Genomic DNA, 16,510 nt, shown 5'->3' with positions numbered 1-16,510 from the left:
TATATATATATAAAATAGCTGAGATAATTGTACTACTAATTTCTAGTGATTTGTTGAAAGGAACAGTTAATGTTTGTTTGATTAGTCTTGCATTCTTACATTCTTACATCTGGTAATCTGAGCAACGCTGTTGAAGATAACAATATGTAAAATAACAACCATTGTTACTTTCCTAACATACTGTTTTGAAATTCTGTATCGTTTTTATTGTTTTTGTGTTGTTTTGTTTTTGTCTTTGTTATTGTTATTTTGTTTTTATTTTTCTTCTCTCTTTAAAATTAAAAAGAAAAGTTGTCATTCCTAAAGATTCAGTGGAAAGGGGCTGAGAGTGTGATTCTGTGATAAAGTGTATGGGAGGCCCTAGGTTTTTTCCAGAGTACTGAAAAAAAAAAAAGAAGAGAAAGATAAAAGAAACAAAAAGATTTTCTGAGGAAAAAAGTTAAGAATTAGACATTTATAAATTTTTCACTTCTGTTATAGTCTAGCAATTTACAGTCTAACCCGTAGTGGTCTACAGGTGAGTAAGCCTTAGTTCTTTCTTCTCAGACATAGCTGACTATGGCTCATAAAGCAGAAACTGGCTCCAGCTTCTCCACTTCTTTTTTAATAGCTACAACTGAGACAGGTCATTCTTTGATCTGTACATTGTGACTAGTATTAGACTTTAAGAAGTTTTCCTTCCTCTGCATCTTCTTTACTAATTTTGCTTTTTCTTCTTTTAATCCTGGATTAGGATTCTCATTCACAAAACCGCTTTGGAGAACACTGTATGACCCAGTATCAAGTGATGTAGATTAACATGCATTGATATTCTGAAAGATATTTTTCAAATATGTGTGGTCTTCAGATTTACCATCTTTGTGTTTCAAACTTTCTTGAAAGTCTTTGAGCTTTCCTCTGTTGAAGAGTCTGGTTTCTCTGAAAGTTCTGGTCATTTCCTTCATTCTGTATTTTAAGACACTTTAACACACTGCAACAGAAATTAAATGATCTTGTTTTCCCTAATCTTTTAAGTGTTGTGCTCATGGGTTGTTTTTGTGGACTATTTGTATGGGTAGATGGTGGATATGCACAGGCCTGTGGAGTGCTAGGTAAAACAACTGAGTCTGATGGACTTTCTACCTTGGAAATGAAATCTTGGATTACTTTCCTCAACAAACCCATGAGGGCGAATGCTCAGACAGCCCCCAGGTCATGGGCGCGCTATCTCCTGGCGCTGTCACTGGAGCATTTAATCATATCTTCATACATCTTTCCAGCCAAGTATTGTTTGTCTGTTTGGTTTGCTGTGGTTGTTCTGTAATCCTGGCACTAATTCCAGTCATTTAATTCCCACAAGTAATTTCAATCACACACACAAAAGACTGCAAATAAAGATCAAACAGATACATCTATAAAACATTTATAGATATACCGCAATAGCATCTTCACACACACACACACACAAAATCCTCCATCTTTTTTTTTTTTTTTTTTGGTCTTTTTGAGACAAGGTCTTCCTATGCAGTTGAGGCTGGCCTTGAACTCACAATGGTCCTCCTGCCTCAGCCTCCTGAGTGCTGGAATTCCAGGTGTGTGCAACCATGCCTGGTTTCCTCCATGATTTTTGAGACACCATTTTGCCATATTGCCCAGGTTGACCTTAAACTCAGGATTGTCCTGCTTGAATTTACCAAGTAGCTGGGATTACAGGTGTACACCATAGCACCCAATTTAGGTAGGTAATTTTTTAGGTGTTCTTGTTTTTTTTTTTTTGTTTTGTTTTGTTTTTTCTTTTGGTGCTGGGAATCAAACTCAGGACCTTGCACTTGCCAGGCAGGTGCTTATGCTGCTGAGCTATATTCTCAGCCCCAGGTGTTCTTGGTTTTTGTCCAAGCTATGTTAACAGGGACTGGATTTACATTTCTGTTTTAATGAACTAAAAAACTGACTAAATTCAGACATCGCATACAGCAAGGACAGTCATACTTGAGAGAAAGGAAACAAGTGACTATCCAGCTGAGTGCTTAGAGAAGGTCTCCATGCCTTTTTGGTGTTTTGGTTTCACTTGATGAGTGCTAGATGGTCTCATGTTTAAAAAATACTACTGAGTCCAGGCATTATGGCACACACTTGTAATCCCAATACTCAGGAGGCTCAGGTAGGAGGACTGCCATGAGTTTGAGGCCAGCCTAGATTCCATAGTGAGTTCAAGGCCAGCCTGGACTGCTTAGTGAGACCCTGTCTCAAAAAAAATACACTGAGTTTTGTTCTTGCATGTAGTTAAGATATGTGGAATGAGTATAATTTATTATAAGCCTTGCCTTGAGGTTTTTTTCAGGTAGAGTAAGGGAGCAGCCTATAATCTAGAGCCAATTTTTCTCTATTGGGAGGCAAAAACCCTTCTAAATGTTCTACCTGATGCCTTCTGCAGAATGAGGTTTTCCCACCTTGGCCTTCCACACTCTAAGCTTCCTCTTTGTAACTCAGGGAAGCCATCTGGATCCACTTATTTTCCCTTCCTTTTGCTATGGCATGGAGAACCTCTCTAAGCACTCAGTTGGATAGTCATTTGTTTCCTGTCTCTCAAGTAGGACTGTCCTTGCTGTATGCAATGTTTGAATTTAGTCAGCTTTTTAGTTCATTAAAATAGAAATGTAAATGCAGTCCCTGTTAACATATCTTGGTCAAAAACAGAAGTTGAAGGGGCTGAGGATTTAGCTCAGCAGCACAGCGCCTGCCTGGCAAGCGCAAGGTCATGAGTTCGATTCCCAGTACCAGAAAAAAACCAAAAAAAAAAAAAAAAAAAAAAAAAAACCACCAAAAAATCCAGAAGTTCAAGACCACTGATTTTCTTTCTTTTTTTCTTTCATTGATATCAGGTCTTACTCTGTTTCCCAGGCTGGCCTTGAACTCCTGGGTTCAAGAGATCCTTATGCCTCAGCCTCCCAAGTAGCTGGGAGTACAGGTGCATAGCACCATACCCAGCAAGACCATTGCTTTTTATTTTTTTTAATTTTTAAAATTTTATTACAATTTTGTTTTTGTTTTTTTGAGACAGGGTTTTGCTATGTAGTTCAGGCTGCCCTTGAACTCACTATGTAGCCTAGTCTGACCTTGAACTTGCAGCAATCCTCCTGTGTCAGCCTCCCAAGTGCTGGGATTATAGGTGCACACCACCATGCCCAGAAGGCTATTGCTTTTTTTAACATAAGATTTAAATTGTAAGTTTCCCTAAAATTTCCCAGTAGATAAAAAAACCCTCATTTATTGTCTTGGTTACTTTTCTCTCATGGCTGGACAAAATACCTGACACCCAAAATTAAGGAAGGAAAACTTTATTTAGCTCACAATTTGTGGAAGTTTCAGTCCATATTTGGCTGGCTCCAAGGCAGAGTGGCACATGGCAGAGGGCCACAGTTCATGGTGGCAGAACACAGCAAAAGCTACAAGAGCAGAAGGGAGGAGTGGTGGCAAGCAGCCTCCTTCCCTCCCTTATATTATAGGCAAGCTACAGCCCCACAGCGGGTGTAGCACCCACATCCATAATTTCAGCATTGGACCATTAATCAGTCATAAACCCTAGAAGCCCGCCTCATGACTGCATGAGGCTTTCAGGAGACATTCAGACACAAACCATAACATTTGTTACATTGTTACTATTGTAAAAGCCACTTCTCAAGGGCCACTATACTATAGATAATTTTTTGCATATTTGTTCTGAATCTTTATTGACTGCCAAAAACATTCAAAGCACCCATATCAGATACTATAAGTTTATTCACTCAACATCCATTTCTCACTTTGATTTTCTTTTCTAGAGGCTGAAAAGTGAAATACTCTTAAATCCCCACCTACCTCATGGTTAGGGTGAGTATGCAATGCATTCTGTGTAAGTTAGATCCATAAACACAAATCTGATGGAAGGAGAAGGTAAAAAGCCCTTTACCACGCCTCTTTTTTTCCTGCTCAGAAAAAAAAATTCTGCAGCTGAAGCAGTCTGTGAAATAAAAGCATAAAGATGAAAACTGATTTGCTAAAAATGTGTGTGTAGAAACAAAAAGAGCGTCATTTCTTGAGGCACCGTGAAGCAGCTGAACCAAACAAATGATGCCTACTCTGAACTTATGTGAGACTCACTGTTCTCAAATTTAGGATTTTGGAGAAAAGTATTTTCATCCTCTGCTGATAACTATCCTTTGTCTGAGGAACAGCTTAGGGCTTGCTACTCCGTGTAATGGGGATTGAACACTTGACATTAGGCCACTGGCTTATGATGTGACCTGAGATGCCCACCATGAACTGAGTGCTTTCTGACAGGGAATTCATGACAGCAATTTCTTTTCAATGGAAAAGGTGTATATGAACCAGGAGCCAGTATATGAACCAGAAGACACAAGCACAGTTCATGAGCCAGGGCCCAGATGTCTATGGCCTCTACTGCTTCATTGGTTCTTTCTCCCAACCTGCATTATGGAATATTATATTTCAAAAAAAGCAATGGTGATATCTTTTGTCCCATGTGCTCTTCTGGAACCTAAGCACTCTGTCACCCAGAAGTGAAGTTTATATACTGTACCCTTGAATCTGTGCCTTCAGTAATAAAATGGGGTAGAAATGATAACATGTGACACCCAAGGTACTTGGATGCTCACTTTAGGACTCTCATCCATATGCAGTGAGAACAATAAAGGACCCTGTGGCAAGGAAGCTGGTCCAGGGTCTTAAGTAAGCCTCAACCAAATGCCAGCACTAAAATGCCAGCCATCTGATAGGTCAAATTGAAAGTGCCTCCTTTAGACCTCAAGTCAAGTTTCCCAACTAACCCCACATGGCATAGAGCTGTGCCATCCTTGCTCAGCCTTGCCCCAAGGTCAGATTTGTGAACAAAATTTGGTACTGTTACTTTAAACTGCTAAATTTCAGAGTGGCTAGTTAACTATAGGTAACTGATGCATCCATCTATGGCACTAAAGGATAGTGAGAAGGGCATCCCCCCAGAGAGCAAAACTATGAGCAATATACCTAGTTATTCATTCTGCCTAGAAAAAGAGACAACCAGGAAAAGAGATCTGTAGTGATTTGAATGTGGTAACTGTTTGGCCAATGGTCAGAAACTTGGAAGAAGCACGATTAAAATATTGGCACCAAAGAAGATGAGGAATAGTTTTGTGGACAGATCTCCAAATGGGCATGGGTATGAAGGTACTTTCATTTCATATGACTGTTCACTGATGAGAAACATCAACAGAAAACAATTTTCATCATCATATGGACAAGATGACCTACTCTGCCAAATTCAGTAGCTTCTTTCTCCAGTGGCCCCATCCTTGTCTCAAAAACTCTTGGGATTGACCAAAGTGGTCAATTGGGCTATGTGCAAGGGCTTAGCAACATGGACTTCCACATCCCAACCTGCCTACAGCAAAGATCAACAAAGAACTTCTACTGTGGCCCCATTCTTCAAGGGGATCAATCAGTCACATAGTATTAGATTTTTTTCATTGAGTCATTTCTGATTGGAGCATACACTTCCTCTGTTTATAGATTCATTTGTCTTCCCTGCCCCACAATGTTTCTGCCAAAACCACCCTCTATGGACTTAGCAGACATTTCACTATCATAGCATTCTATGATACATTGCTTCTGACCAAGGAACTTACTTTACTACAGATGAAGTGTAGCAACAGGTTTGTGCCCATAGTTCCATGTTCATTGTCACCCTAAAGCATCTGGCCTCACAGCTTGGCAAAATGGCCTTGTGAAGATTCAGCTACATGCCCAGCTAGATGGTAACATCCTGCTGGACTTGGATAATGTCCTTCATGATGCAATATGTGCTGCAAATCAATTACCCATATATAAAAAGGATTCCTGAAAATCAAGGAATGAAAATAGGAATAGTGATTGTGGGAAGAACTACTCCCATTTCCACTCCTAGTTTTCCCTAATATGTTTTCTTTGCTTCTCACTGTCTTAACTGTGCTGGTCTAGAGGTCTTAGTTTCCGAGATAGCAGTGCTCCCACAAGGGTACATACTGATGCTCCATTAAACTGGAAACTGATGTTGTTGACTGGCCACTGGACTCCTCAGGCAAATGGGAATTTCTACATTGCCTAGGGTGATTAATCTGGACCATCAAAGAGAAACTAGGTTGTCAGTACACAATGGGTCTGAGGAGGAATATGTCTGGAAGGCAGTCATTCTCTTGGGGTACATCTTAGTTCTCCTATGTCCCATGATAAAACAAGGAGAAACTACAACTCAGAGATTTACAGGATATCAAAAGTAAAAAGTAATCTAAAAGATGGAACTCAGTATCCTTTTGAGAGATTAGTGTGCTTTTATGGTATGAGAGATAGTTGCCTCATTACCTAGAAAGATAATTTTGCTGTTGCCTTTATCTGGAAAATAAATATGGTTAAGAGAAGTGGGATGAACCAAGGTGATTTTGTACTTCACTAAGCAAACTAACCCAGAACAGTATCTGCAATTTTCTATCCTTACCTCCTAGGGTAAGTTTGGCCAAGAGAAATATCTGTATGAGATATGAAACTGCTATGCCTTGTGTCTGGATGTCCCCCCCAAAGCTTCATGTGGTCATAGGGTGGTGGGCTTTTCTGAGATGGCTGAATCTAGAATTTGTGATTGGTTCATTGTCAAGTGCTGGGATTGGGTGTATGAGTGCTACACCTGCCCTTGGGCAGAAAAGAGGCTCCTCCATTTTGCTCTAGCTGTTTTTACTGTCTTCCTCCACTGTGATCTGTTGCCCCTCTCCCACACCACCCTCCCTTGGAGCCAGCTTATTATGGACGGAAATGTCTACAAATTGTGAGCTAAATAAACCTTTCCCTCTTTAACTTTGGGTGTTGGATATTTTGTCTCAGCACCAAGAAAAATAGCTAACACAGAAACATAAAAATAAAACAATGGCTGCTGGGGTGGGAAGTTCAGTAAGGGCTCCAGGTAGTGCTGCAGCTCACTTATGTTGTCCCTGTCTGCTGGCTGCTCTTCTCTGGATCTTCTTCAGTTCCTCAGAGTCCTGTGCCAAAAACATATGTAGCTCTGTGGTAAAAGGCACTGGCTTCTTCTGCAGGTTATCCAGGGCATCAGGGTTGGAGGCTTTGAGAAACAGATGTGGTTTCCAAGTCTTCATGGGTTCTACTTTGTCCTCAGTCTTCCTTGCTTCACATAGACCTTTTATTCCCAGCTTCCAAACATGCTGACCTACAGCAATTTCAGCCCACCAATTGGGCACAAAACCACCCATAGGCTTTATCACCAGATGCCCTTCATAATTCCTGGCTGATGATTTCTCTGATCCTCTGGTTTTTTTTCTAGACTTTCACTACCCCAGTAATCCTAGCCCTGTCCCTGACCTCATCCTGAGAATTTCAAACACATTTATACTAAGAAATTATTACTTGTTTATGTAAAATTTAAACTTACCTGAGTAGCCTGTGTCTTTGTTAAATCTGGCACTTCTGACTGAGGAATAACAAACAACACAGTACACTAATCCTAACTGTACAGCTTGATGAATGTTTTCATGAGTTTATACCTGTTATGGTTTGTGTCTGGATGTCTCCCCAAAGCCTCATGCAGTTATGGGATGGGCTTCTACAGTTTTTTTGATCCATAGTCCAGTGCTGGGATTATGGGTATGAATGCTACACCTGCCCTGGGGTGGGTAGTTCGCATACAATGTAAGGGAGGAAAAGAGCCTTGCTCTCTGCCACTCCTCCCTTTTTTGCTTTTGTTGATTTTGCTATCTTCTGCCCCCATGAACTATTGCCTTCTGCCATGTGCCACTCTGCCTTGAAGCCAGTCAAGTATGGACTGAAACCTCCACAAACTATAAGCTAAATAAACCTTTCCTTCCTTAAATTTGGGCATCTGGTATTTTGTCTCAGCCATGAGAGAAAAGTAACCAAGACAATAACCATACAACTACTACCTTCCTGAAGATATAGAATTCCAGCATCCCAAAAGGCTCTTCTCTATCAAGACCTGCCCTCAGAGATAACCACTATTCTGACTTCTTTCACCATTTATTAATGTTTTTCCTGTGGCCTTGAACTTCATATAAAGGCATGCATACAATGTGTATTATTTGTGTCTAGCTTCTTTCACTCAATATGAATTTTGAAATTCATCCATGTTTGCCATAGTTTGCATCTGAAATGTCCCCTTCTACATAGTGAGTTCAAGGCCATCCTGAACTGCATAGCAAGACCCTGTCTCAAAAAAAGTGGTGTCAAGAGGAAGCAAACAAATTCATAATTTGTAACATTTTACATTTTAAAAATAACCTACCAAGTGCACTGGTGCATACCTGCAATCCCAGCTACTCAGGAGGCTGAGACATGAAGATCACAAATTCAAGGCAAGCTTGGGCAACTTAGCAAGACCTTATCTTAAAATAAAATTGTAAAAAGGGCTGGGGACATAACTCAGTACAATAGCCCCAAGTCCCATCCCCAGTACCAGAAATAAACAACACAACACAACACAACCTGAATTCTCCAATAAATCAAAGCACAAAATAATATAAAATGAAAAGAAAGGTAGGGGCTGTGCTGAATAAATGAGATTTATTATACCCAATAACCAAATATATAGACCTTCTTTGAATTCTGGCTCAAATAAGCTAAGTGTAGAACAACATTTTTTTTTTTTTTTTGGTACTGGGAATGGAACTCACAACCTTGCACTTGCCAGGTAGGCGCTGTGCTTCCGAGTTACATCCCCAGTTCCAACATCTTTTAATATTGGCTATTGTTGGATACTTCAAATCAGTTGAAAAATGAGATTCATGATCACAAATACTATGCACAATACTACCTCTCCCCTCCTCACATGCATATTATACAGAGAAAGTTAGGACATTAATATAGAATGGTAATATATTTTATCAATTGCTATATAACTGACATGGTATCAACCTTGTGATGACACTAGAAATGGAACAAACATCATTTAGAGATGCAAACAGTGGGCTTTGCTTCTTCTTTTTAGGATAATCAGATTTTTATTTGTGTGCAGTACGGATCCAATAGAAGAGTAGGTTGGCTTTTCTTATTATTTTTATTTGGAAGATTTATTGACAGGAGGTTATACAGGGATACTGCATTGCCAAAGGGATGGGCTGTGGGAGGTGCTTGAGACTGGCTCTTTCAGCTGCATTCCAACCACTTTGTATCCTGCCTTACTGCCTGCTAAAAGCTAGAAAGCAAAACACTACATATCCTAGACTCACACAGAACTGCAGTTTTTCAGATAACATACTTTGTGTTCCTATGATATTTGGAAAATGAAAATTGGAATTAGGAGGCTAGATGCCATAATTCTGCTGATTTGGCTGTATCTGCTAGCAAGCAAAGTCATATAGACATCTGGAACCTCCAGGGCATGTGTAATAGAAGACCCAGGGTCCAATTCTTGTTCCATGGGATTAAGAGGTGTCCAGTTGGCTAGCATGAATCATAACAGAGTACTGTGATCCTGAAGCCTATAATTGTGATGGCACCATCCTCGTTCCCTGGCCTCCAGTTTATGGCAGAGGTGGCCCCTTCAGTGTACTGATGCTGCAGTGTATCTCTGTGAATCATTTCTGTGAGCTTGAACAGGTGCTCCAAATGACTAGTAATAACTAGTAGTAAATAAATATTTAAATAAATACTTAAATCTTTATATTTTGTAAGATTTTAAACATACACAAAATGTAGAGAGATAATGTACAATGAATGTATAGGTGTATAACACTTGGCTTTAATATTAATATTTGTCAATTGTATTTCATCTATCTCTTCCTAGTATGAATAATAACTAGTAATAAATCTAATTACTAGTAATAAATCTGCTTCCAGCTAGAATGGATTCTGCAATATGCAATGGAACACCATGCAATACAATTGGTAATACCCAGAATTGGGAAAGAATCAAGGGAACAGGTCTTTTCACATCCCACTGGTTGGAATACAAATCAATCCAACTTCATAATAATGTTGCATATGTCTTTAAAATTCTTAACCCTTAATCAATTTACCGTAATTTACTTCTAGAGATGTCTCCTAAGGAAATAATCAGAAACGCAGCCAAAGTTTTGCTGTATAATAACAATATTGAATAGTTGTTAAAAGTAGTATTTCCAATTCTGATAAACATGATGTCATATTAAACAAAGAAAGTAGTATACATACTTAAATAGTTCAGTATTATGGATGAAATGACATGGTGCTTCAGAGTCTGGGCATGGTGATGCACACCTATTTTACCAGCACTCTGGGAGCTTGAGGCAGGAGGATCATAAGTTTGAACTCATCCTGGCAAAGTAGTGATTTAGTGAGATCCTGTCTCAAAATGAAAAATAAAAAAAGAAAACTTTAGATGTAGTTCAGTGCAAATGCCCTGAATTCAATCCCCAGTAACACACACACACACACACACACACACACACACACACACAAAGATACTTCAGGTAAAAGGGGTAGGAAGAGATAGATGAAATAAAATTGACAAATGTTAATAAATATTAAAGCCAAGTGTTAGGCACCTGTACATTCATTGTACATTATCTCTCTACATTTTGTGTATGTTTAAAATCTTACATAATATAAAGATTTAAATTTTTAATAAAAAAGCAAAACTGAAAATAAACTATGCATAATGTGTTCAGTTTTGTGATAATATTGATATACACACATATTTTGAAAAAGATTTAAAATACATCAAAGTGAAAAGATCAGTGATTTCCATGATTAGAGGGAAGAGTGGGATGAAGACCCAAACCCAGATAATTTTTAGAACAATGAAACTATTCCATGTAATACTGTTTTGGCAACTAAGTTAGATAGAAATATTATAGGCAGTCAGACAGGGCTAGGTCCTTGAAGGAGCCAGTATGGAAGATGAGATACCTTGCAACTGTGGGAGAGAAAGACACCTTCAGCTGTGGGCCAGACCTCAAGACAAAAGATAAAACAATGTACCTACATACCTCCCTAAGGGTAATCATCAGGGATTGATATTCTACATAGGTCTCTATTACCTTAAGAAAGCCAAGAAGAGTCACTAACTCAACCCCTACCGGAAAAGCTCCCATTCTGTACTCATGCCCATTTGCTATGTGACTCACTTCCCCATTTGATCCTGATTTAATCAATTTTACCTGAGCAATTATGCTTGTAATCTTATTGGTTGACCATAGTTTGGTCCCATCTCATGCCTACCTTGCGATTTCCCATGTTTCCCACCTTGGACCGGCCTCACCTTGTGGATTTGTTCCTTGACAACCCACTCAGGTCCCCTTCTGTCTCTCTCTTGGACAGAAGCTTTCTTTCCCTCCATAAATATATTCTGCTCTTAACCTCCATTGTGCCTAAAATTCCTTCTTCAATTTTAGAGAACATGAACTCATACCAGATATCTAGCAGGTTGGGAGTTTCTTTCCCCTATATCAGTACTACAGGAGAGGATACATGACATACATTTGTCAAAACTATAAAAATGTACCACACAAAGGGGGAACCTTAATGTAACCTGTGGACATGGGGTGGTAATGATGAGTGAGCACAGGCTCATTGATTGTAATAAAAGTACTGTGCCAGTGGAGGGTGTTGACAGTTGAGGACTGGTATAAATAATTATATACCAAAAATTTGATAACCTAGATGAACTATATAAATTCCTAAACCAAGAAGAAGTAGAAACTCTGATCTGACCAATAACAAATAAAGATGACAAGGAAAGTGATTAAAAGGAAGATCTCAGCATGGGCCAGCTCAGGGTCTCATAAGAGTCGCACTAAATATTAGCAAATGTTACCTTTGAGTAGTGTGAGTAGCCTGTTGCTAATTTTTAAAGTATTTTTATTTTTGGTGCTGGTGATTGAAGCCAGAGTCTCTTGCATACTAGAAAAGCACTGCACCACTGAGATACACTCTCAGCCTGTTTAATTTTTTGAATTGCATATGTTGTCAAAATATGTATTAACTGGGATTTTGGATTTTTTGCTTTTGTTTTTACTTTTACTGCTGCTGTGGTTTGGAATCGTACTCTCAGGCCTATGCTGGCTTTGAACTCATGAGTCACCTGCCTCAGCCCCCAAAGTGCTGGGATTACGGGTGTGCACCATGACACCCTGGTTTAGTTTTGTTCATTTTAAATCACAGAATTGTTTAAACTGGACTAGCCAAGATCATTTAGAAAGTGTGCTTATGCAAAAAACTTATATTTAAGTGATTAGCACATTTAAGAGATAATGATTTGTGATCAAAGGGTCACTCAGAACAGGGAAAAAGTTGCCATCCATGAATGGTACTAGAAAGAGTCCCCCACAATGGTACATATGCACCTTATATGCTATAACCCTGGAGGCAGGGATAGCATGGGAAGACAGGTGGTTCAGTGAATCACACCATGAGATGGCCTGCAAGGGCAGAGTGGCAGAACTGGGGGCTGTCCAGTTTTAATCCAGGGAATGACAACCAGGGCATAGCATCAGCAAACAAGGAAGGAAAGTTATCATACTTTAGAAGCCTAGCCCCAGATCCTGTACTTCCTGCCTGATGGAAGCTGTGGGAGTTGAGAACGACCTGTCCTACCTGGCTGAAGGTGGTCCAGGATGATGCAAAGTACTGCTGGCCTCTCTCTCTATGCACCATCTGGAAATAACAGATTGTTGACCTTATTCTATTTCTCATAGATTTTTCCATATTCTCCATAAATTAATTTACTGATATTCTGCTTCCTTTATCCACCTTTTCATTCATTTAGTAGAGCTTCATGAAGGGCCTTCTTTGTGCTCAGTGAGAGAAAGAGAAATCACAGACAACTCCTAGGTTAGGGAGCTGAGCAGTTGAGTGAGTACTGACCCACCAACAGAGATGAAAAGAACAGAAGGAAAGTCTTGATTGGGCTGGGACAGAGGAAAGCAAGAGACAGGGAGGGTTTTGGCTGGGCGTATTGGTGCACAGTTATAATCTCAGGTTTTCAGGAGATTAATACTGGAGGATTGCAAGTTCGAGGTCAGCCTGGGCAAATTAGCAAGACCCTGCCTCAAAATAAGAAATAAAAAGTAGCTCAGTGCAAAGGACCTGGGAAGACTAAATGCAAACTGCCATAGATGCGTGACTACATGTAGGTGTGCAGGAACTCACACAAGAGGGTATGTTGCAAACAGAAATCCTGGGAGGTCAATTAGTGAACTTGGGTCCTTGAGCTTGCTTGAACTTGAATTCTCTGCCAGGATTCAAGTTCTGAACCTTAAAAGCTGATTGTCTGACTCTTACCTATGATGATCTTTTTCCTCCCATAGTGTGTGACGTTGTTGGAATAGCATGGTAAACTCACAGAGTAACAGCAGAGAGCACCAGGCATCTAAACTGTTCCTAAACCACTGAAAAGGTTTAAGAGGCGCTCATCCACTTGTGCTTATATTAAAATAATTGAGATATCATACCTCATGGCCTACAACAGATATTAGTTTGTAACTTAAATTAGAATCCATAATGTTTTATCTTGAAATACCACTAACATCATCGTGAAATCGAAATAATACAAATAACAAATAAAGAACAAATTAGTGATTTTATATGTATAGGGTTTATGATTTCATAAGAGCTCTTTAAATTCACAAGGATTAACAAAGAGTCATTTTTAGTGCAGATATATTTTATGCCTAGCAGTGCACAGAGTAAAATTCTATCAGTATTTTCTTTTAAGAGTTAAAAATGGTGCTGGCCATCGTGGCGCATGCCTGTAATCCCAGCACATGGGAGGCTGAGGCAGGAGGATTGAAAGTTCCAGCCCAGCCAGAGCAACTTAGCAACCTAGAGAGACCCCATCTTAAAATTTAAAAATCAAGAAAATGACAGAGCAGTGAGTGCCAGCACCTCAGCTTCTCAAAGACAAAATGTCTAATGTCTGGAAAACAATAGCTTGGAGAGGAACCAAGTGAGTAGTGGTTACCCGGGAACCATAAGCGAACTGACAGAGGGAAAGAAAATAGGATTAAGAGATAACAACAGAAACAGATCACACCACAGAGGAGAGACTGTGCGTCGTGACAGCAGGGAGCTACTTGCCAGCTGGGAGGCAAAGCAAACCTAAGAACTGTTTTGCTAATGGAGAACCGGAGAACTGCACAGGGACTGGAAGAATCACCAGCAGTTGGAACTTGGGGCACTGCTTCGAGAGCAGCCTTCCTCAATCAACAGCTGGGGAGTGAACTTAGTACAGGCATCCGCAGCTGCAGCATGGAGCAGACGCTGGAGGGGACACCGTCATAGGGAAGGGCTGAGTGTTTGAGCCTGGATCCCAGAGCAGCCCCTTGGCTGTTTCACACTGCCAAGTTCCCTGAGTGTACAAGGGGAGTTCAGTCACGGGGGATGGCCGGCAGTTGGAGAGCAGACGGGAAGGAGTCCCACTGAGAGACAGGGGCTGGTGACTGCAGACCAGGCTCTTGAGGTCAGAGGCTGGTTTGGCATGAGTTATGCAGGATTTCAATCGCTCATTGGCACCATGTTCTCACTGTAAACAGATCTCTACGCCCAGCGCCATTCTGGGGGTAGACTGCCTCCTTAGACTTCCAGTGTGACCATCTGTCCCGGCTTGAGTACTGCGTTTTAACCCTAGGCTGAAGAAAACAGCCACACATCCAAAATAATGGAAAACTTTTTAAAAATTATACTTGGTTTGATTGTATTATTTTTCAGTTTTTACTTTTTTTTTCTTTTTGAGACAGGGTCTCACTATGCAGTTCAGGCTGGCCTTGAGCTCACTCTGTAGCCCAGGCTGGTCTCGAACTTGAAACGATCCTGCTGCCTCTGCCTCCTGATTGCTGGGATTACAGGCATGCGCCACCATGTCCGGCAGGGTCTCACTATATATTTGAGGCTGGTCTTGAACTCACTATGTAGCCCAGGCTGGCCTCAAACTCATGGTGATCCTCCTGCCTCAGCCTCCCTGAATGCTGGGATTACAGAAATGCACCACCATGCCCAGCATACTTTTCAAAATTTATTTTTTATTTTTTGCTCTTTTATTCCTTCTGTACCTTTCCCCCTATACTTTTATTCCATTATTTTACCTTCTTTTCTTTTGTGAGTGTGTCTATGTATATGTGGTTCGTTCTCTCTTGCATTTTTTCCCAATCTACGTTATAGAGGGTAAGGGAATTTTCCCTTGTCCTTTTACATCCCACCTACTTGTATGCATATCTCTTCACCTGACTTCTTTCTCCTGTCTTATTCATTCTCTGTTTTTCTTTTCTTTCCTCTCCGCTTTTCATTTGTCTCCCTTAACTTTTTCTCTAATATTCATATCAATCATAACATACTAAATAAATAACATAACCTTAACATTGTTAGGAACTGTTGCCCCCCCCTCCTATTTCCTCCTTCAGTGCCACAGAGTAAAGGACTTTAATTTTTTTTTCCTTTTTTTTCTTTTCTTACCCCTCTGGCATTACCCAAGCCCCAATCCGCAAGCCTCTGCTCTTTAGATAACTGATTCTATTTTTTTTTTTTTTTTTTTGGTACCGGGAATTGAACTTATGACCTAGCACTTTCCAGGCAGGCGCTTATGCCACTGAGCTAATCCCTGGCCCAGTTAACTGATTCTGTAAAATTACTGTTGCATGCTGTTTTTCATCATTAGAGACACAGCTATCACATTTAATGCACAATAACTGTGGGTCAAGACTTGGATTGGTAAGATGCTTACATAAGAGCCTGTGCATTTCTTATCTAAGCTAAAGGAAGACCCAAAACAAGGTTTCTTGGTATGTTACTTCTCAACTAGCACTGACAGATACCCCTGTACCAGATTAGCCTATTACTTCTGTAGCTGATTTGACTGTATAGGAATAATCCTGATTCAGTGAACAATCTCGTACCAGCGAACCTGTCTGCCAAATGCACCATCACGCTTAGGGACAGTCACAGCAAGAGTTCCTTACCCAAGATCTTAGACTGGATCAGACTCTGCATGAACACAGGCAATCTTGCAGGAAAAAATCCCTGAGTCTTGAGTTAGATCCAGTACTGTGGTGTAGGGATTACAGGTGTTATTGGGGTGTGACCCCGATAGTATCTGGCAAAGCAGCTACTTAGGAATCACATATGCAATGTCTTAATGGAATATGTAATCTGCAGTCCCATCAGACATCTTATAGGTTTAAGTTTTGGTATGTTTCTTGATTTATTTAGAAATATGGAGTTATGTTATGTTCTCTTATAACTTCCTGCGCTTATTAGGTTGTTACTGTTGTGTATTTGTTCTATCACGGGCTCTAATTTAATAGGTGTCTAGGTTCTCTCCCTTGTCTCAGCTCCCTATCTTCACTCAACCCCCCAAGAATTATTAACATTTCTTTCTTAAAATTAATTTCACTGGTACTCTTTTGATATACACAATGATCACAGTCATCATAAGGATTTGTACCTGTATATATCTTGATTCATCTTTTTTCCCCATTCCCATAACCTCCCTTGAACCCTTTCTTCCTCTCCCTCTTTTTTTCTTTTT

General features: G+C 40.0%; 1 protein-coding gene and 1 pseudogene across 1 annotated transcript in view; both read right to left on the bottom strand.

Moving 5' to 3' along the window:
* The window catches only part of Npm1 (nucleophosmin (nucleolar phosphoprotein B23, numatrin)), a gene marked incomplete in the record, with an annotated part of 67,714 nt that overhangs the window by 19,720 nt on the left and 31,484 nt on the right, over nucleotides 1–16,510 (bottom strand).
* On the bottom strand, nucleotides 447–1,164 carry LOC102007517 (annotated as a pseudogene).

The sequence above is a fragment of the Chinchilla lanigera genome, unplaced genomic scaffold (assembly GCF_000276665.1).
Source record: "Chinchilla lanigera isolate Chin_1 unplaced genomic scaffold, ChiLan1.0 scaffold00007, whole genome shotgun sequence".
Lineage (NCBI taxonomy): Eukaryota > Metazoa > Chordata > Mammalia > Rodentia > Chinchillidae > Chinchilla > Chinchilla lanigera.
The sequence above is the reverse complement of the archived record's forward strand: the minus strand, read 5'-3'. Positions and strand labels throughout refer to the sequence as shown.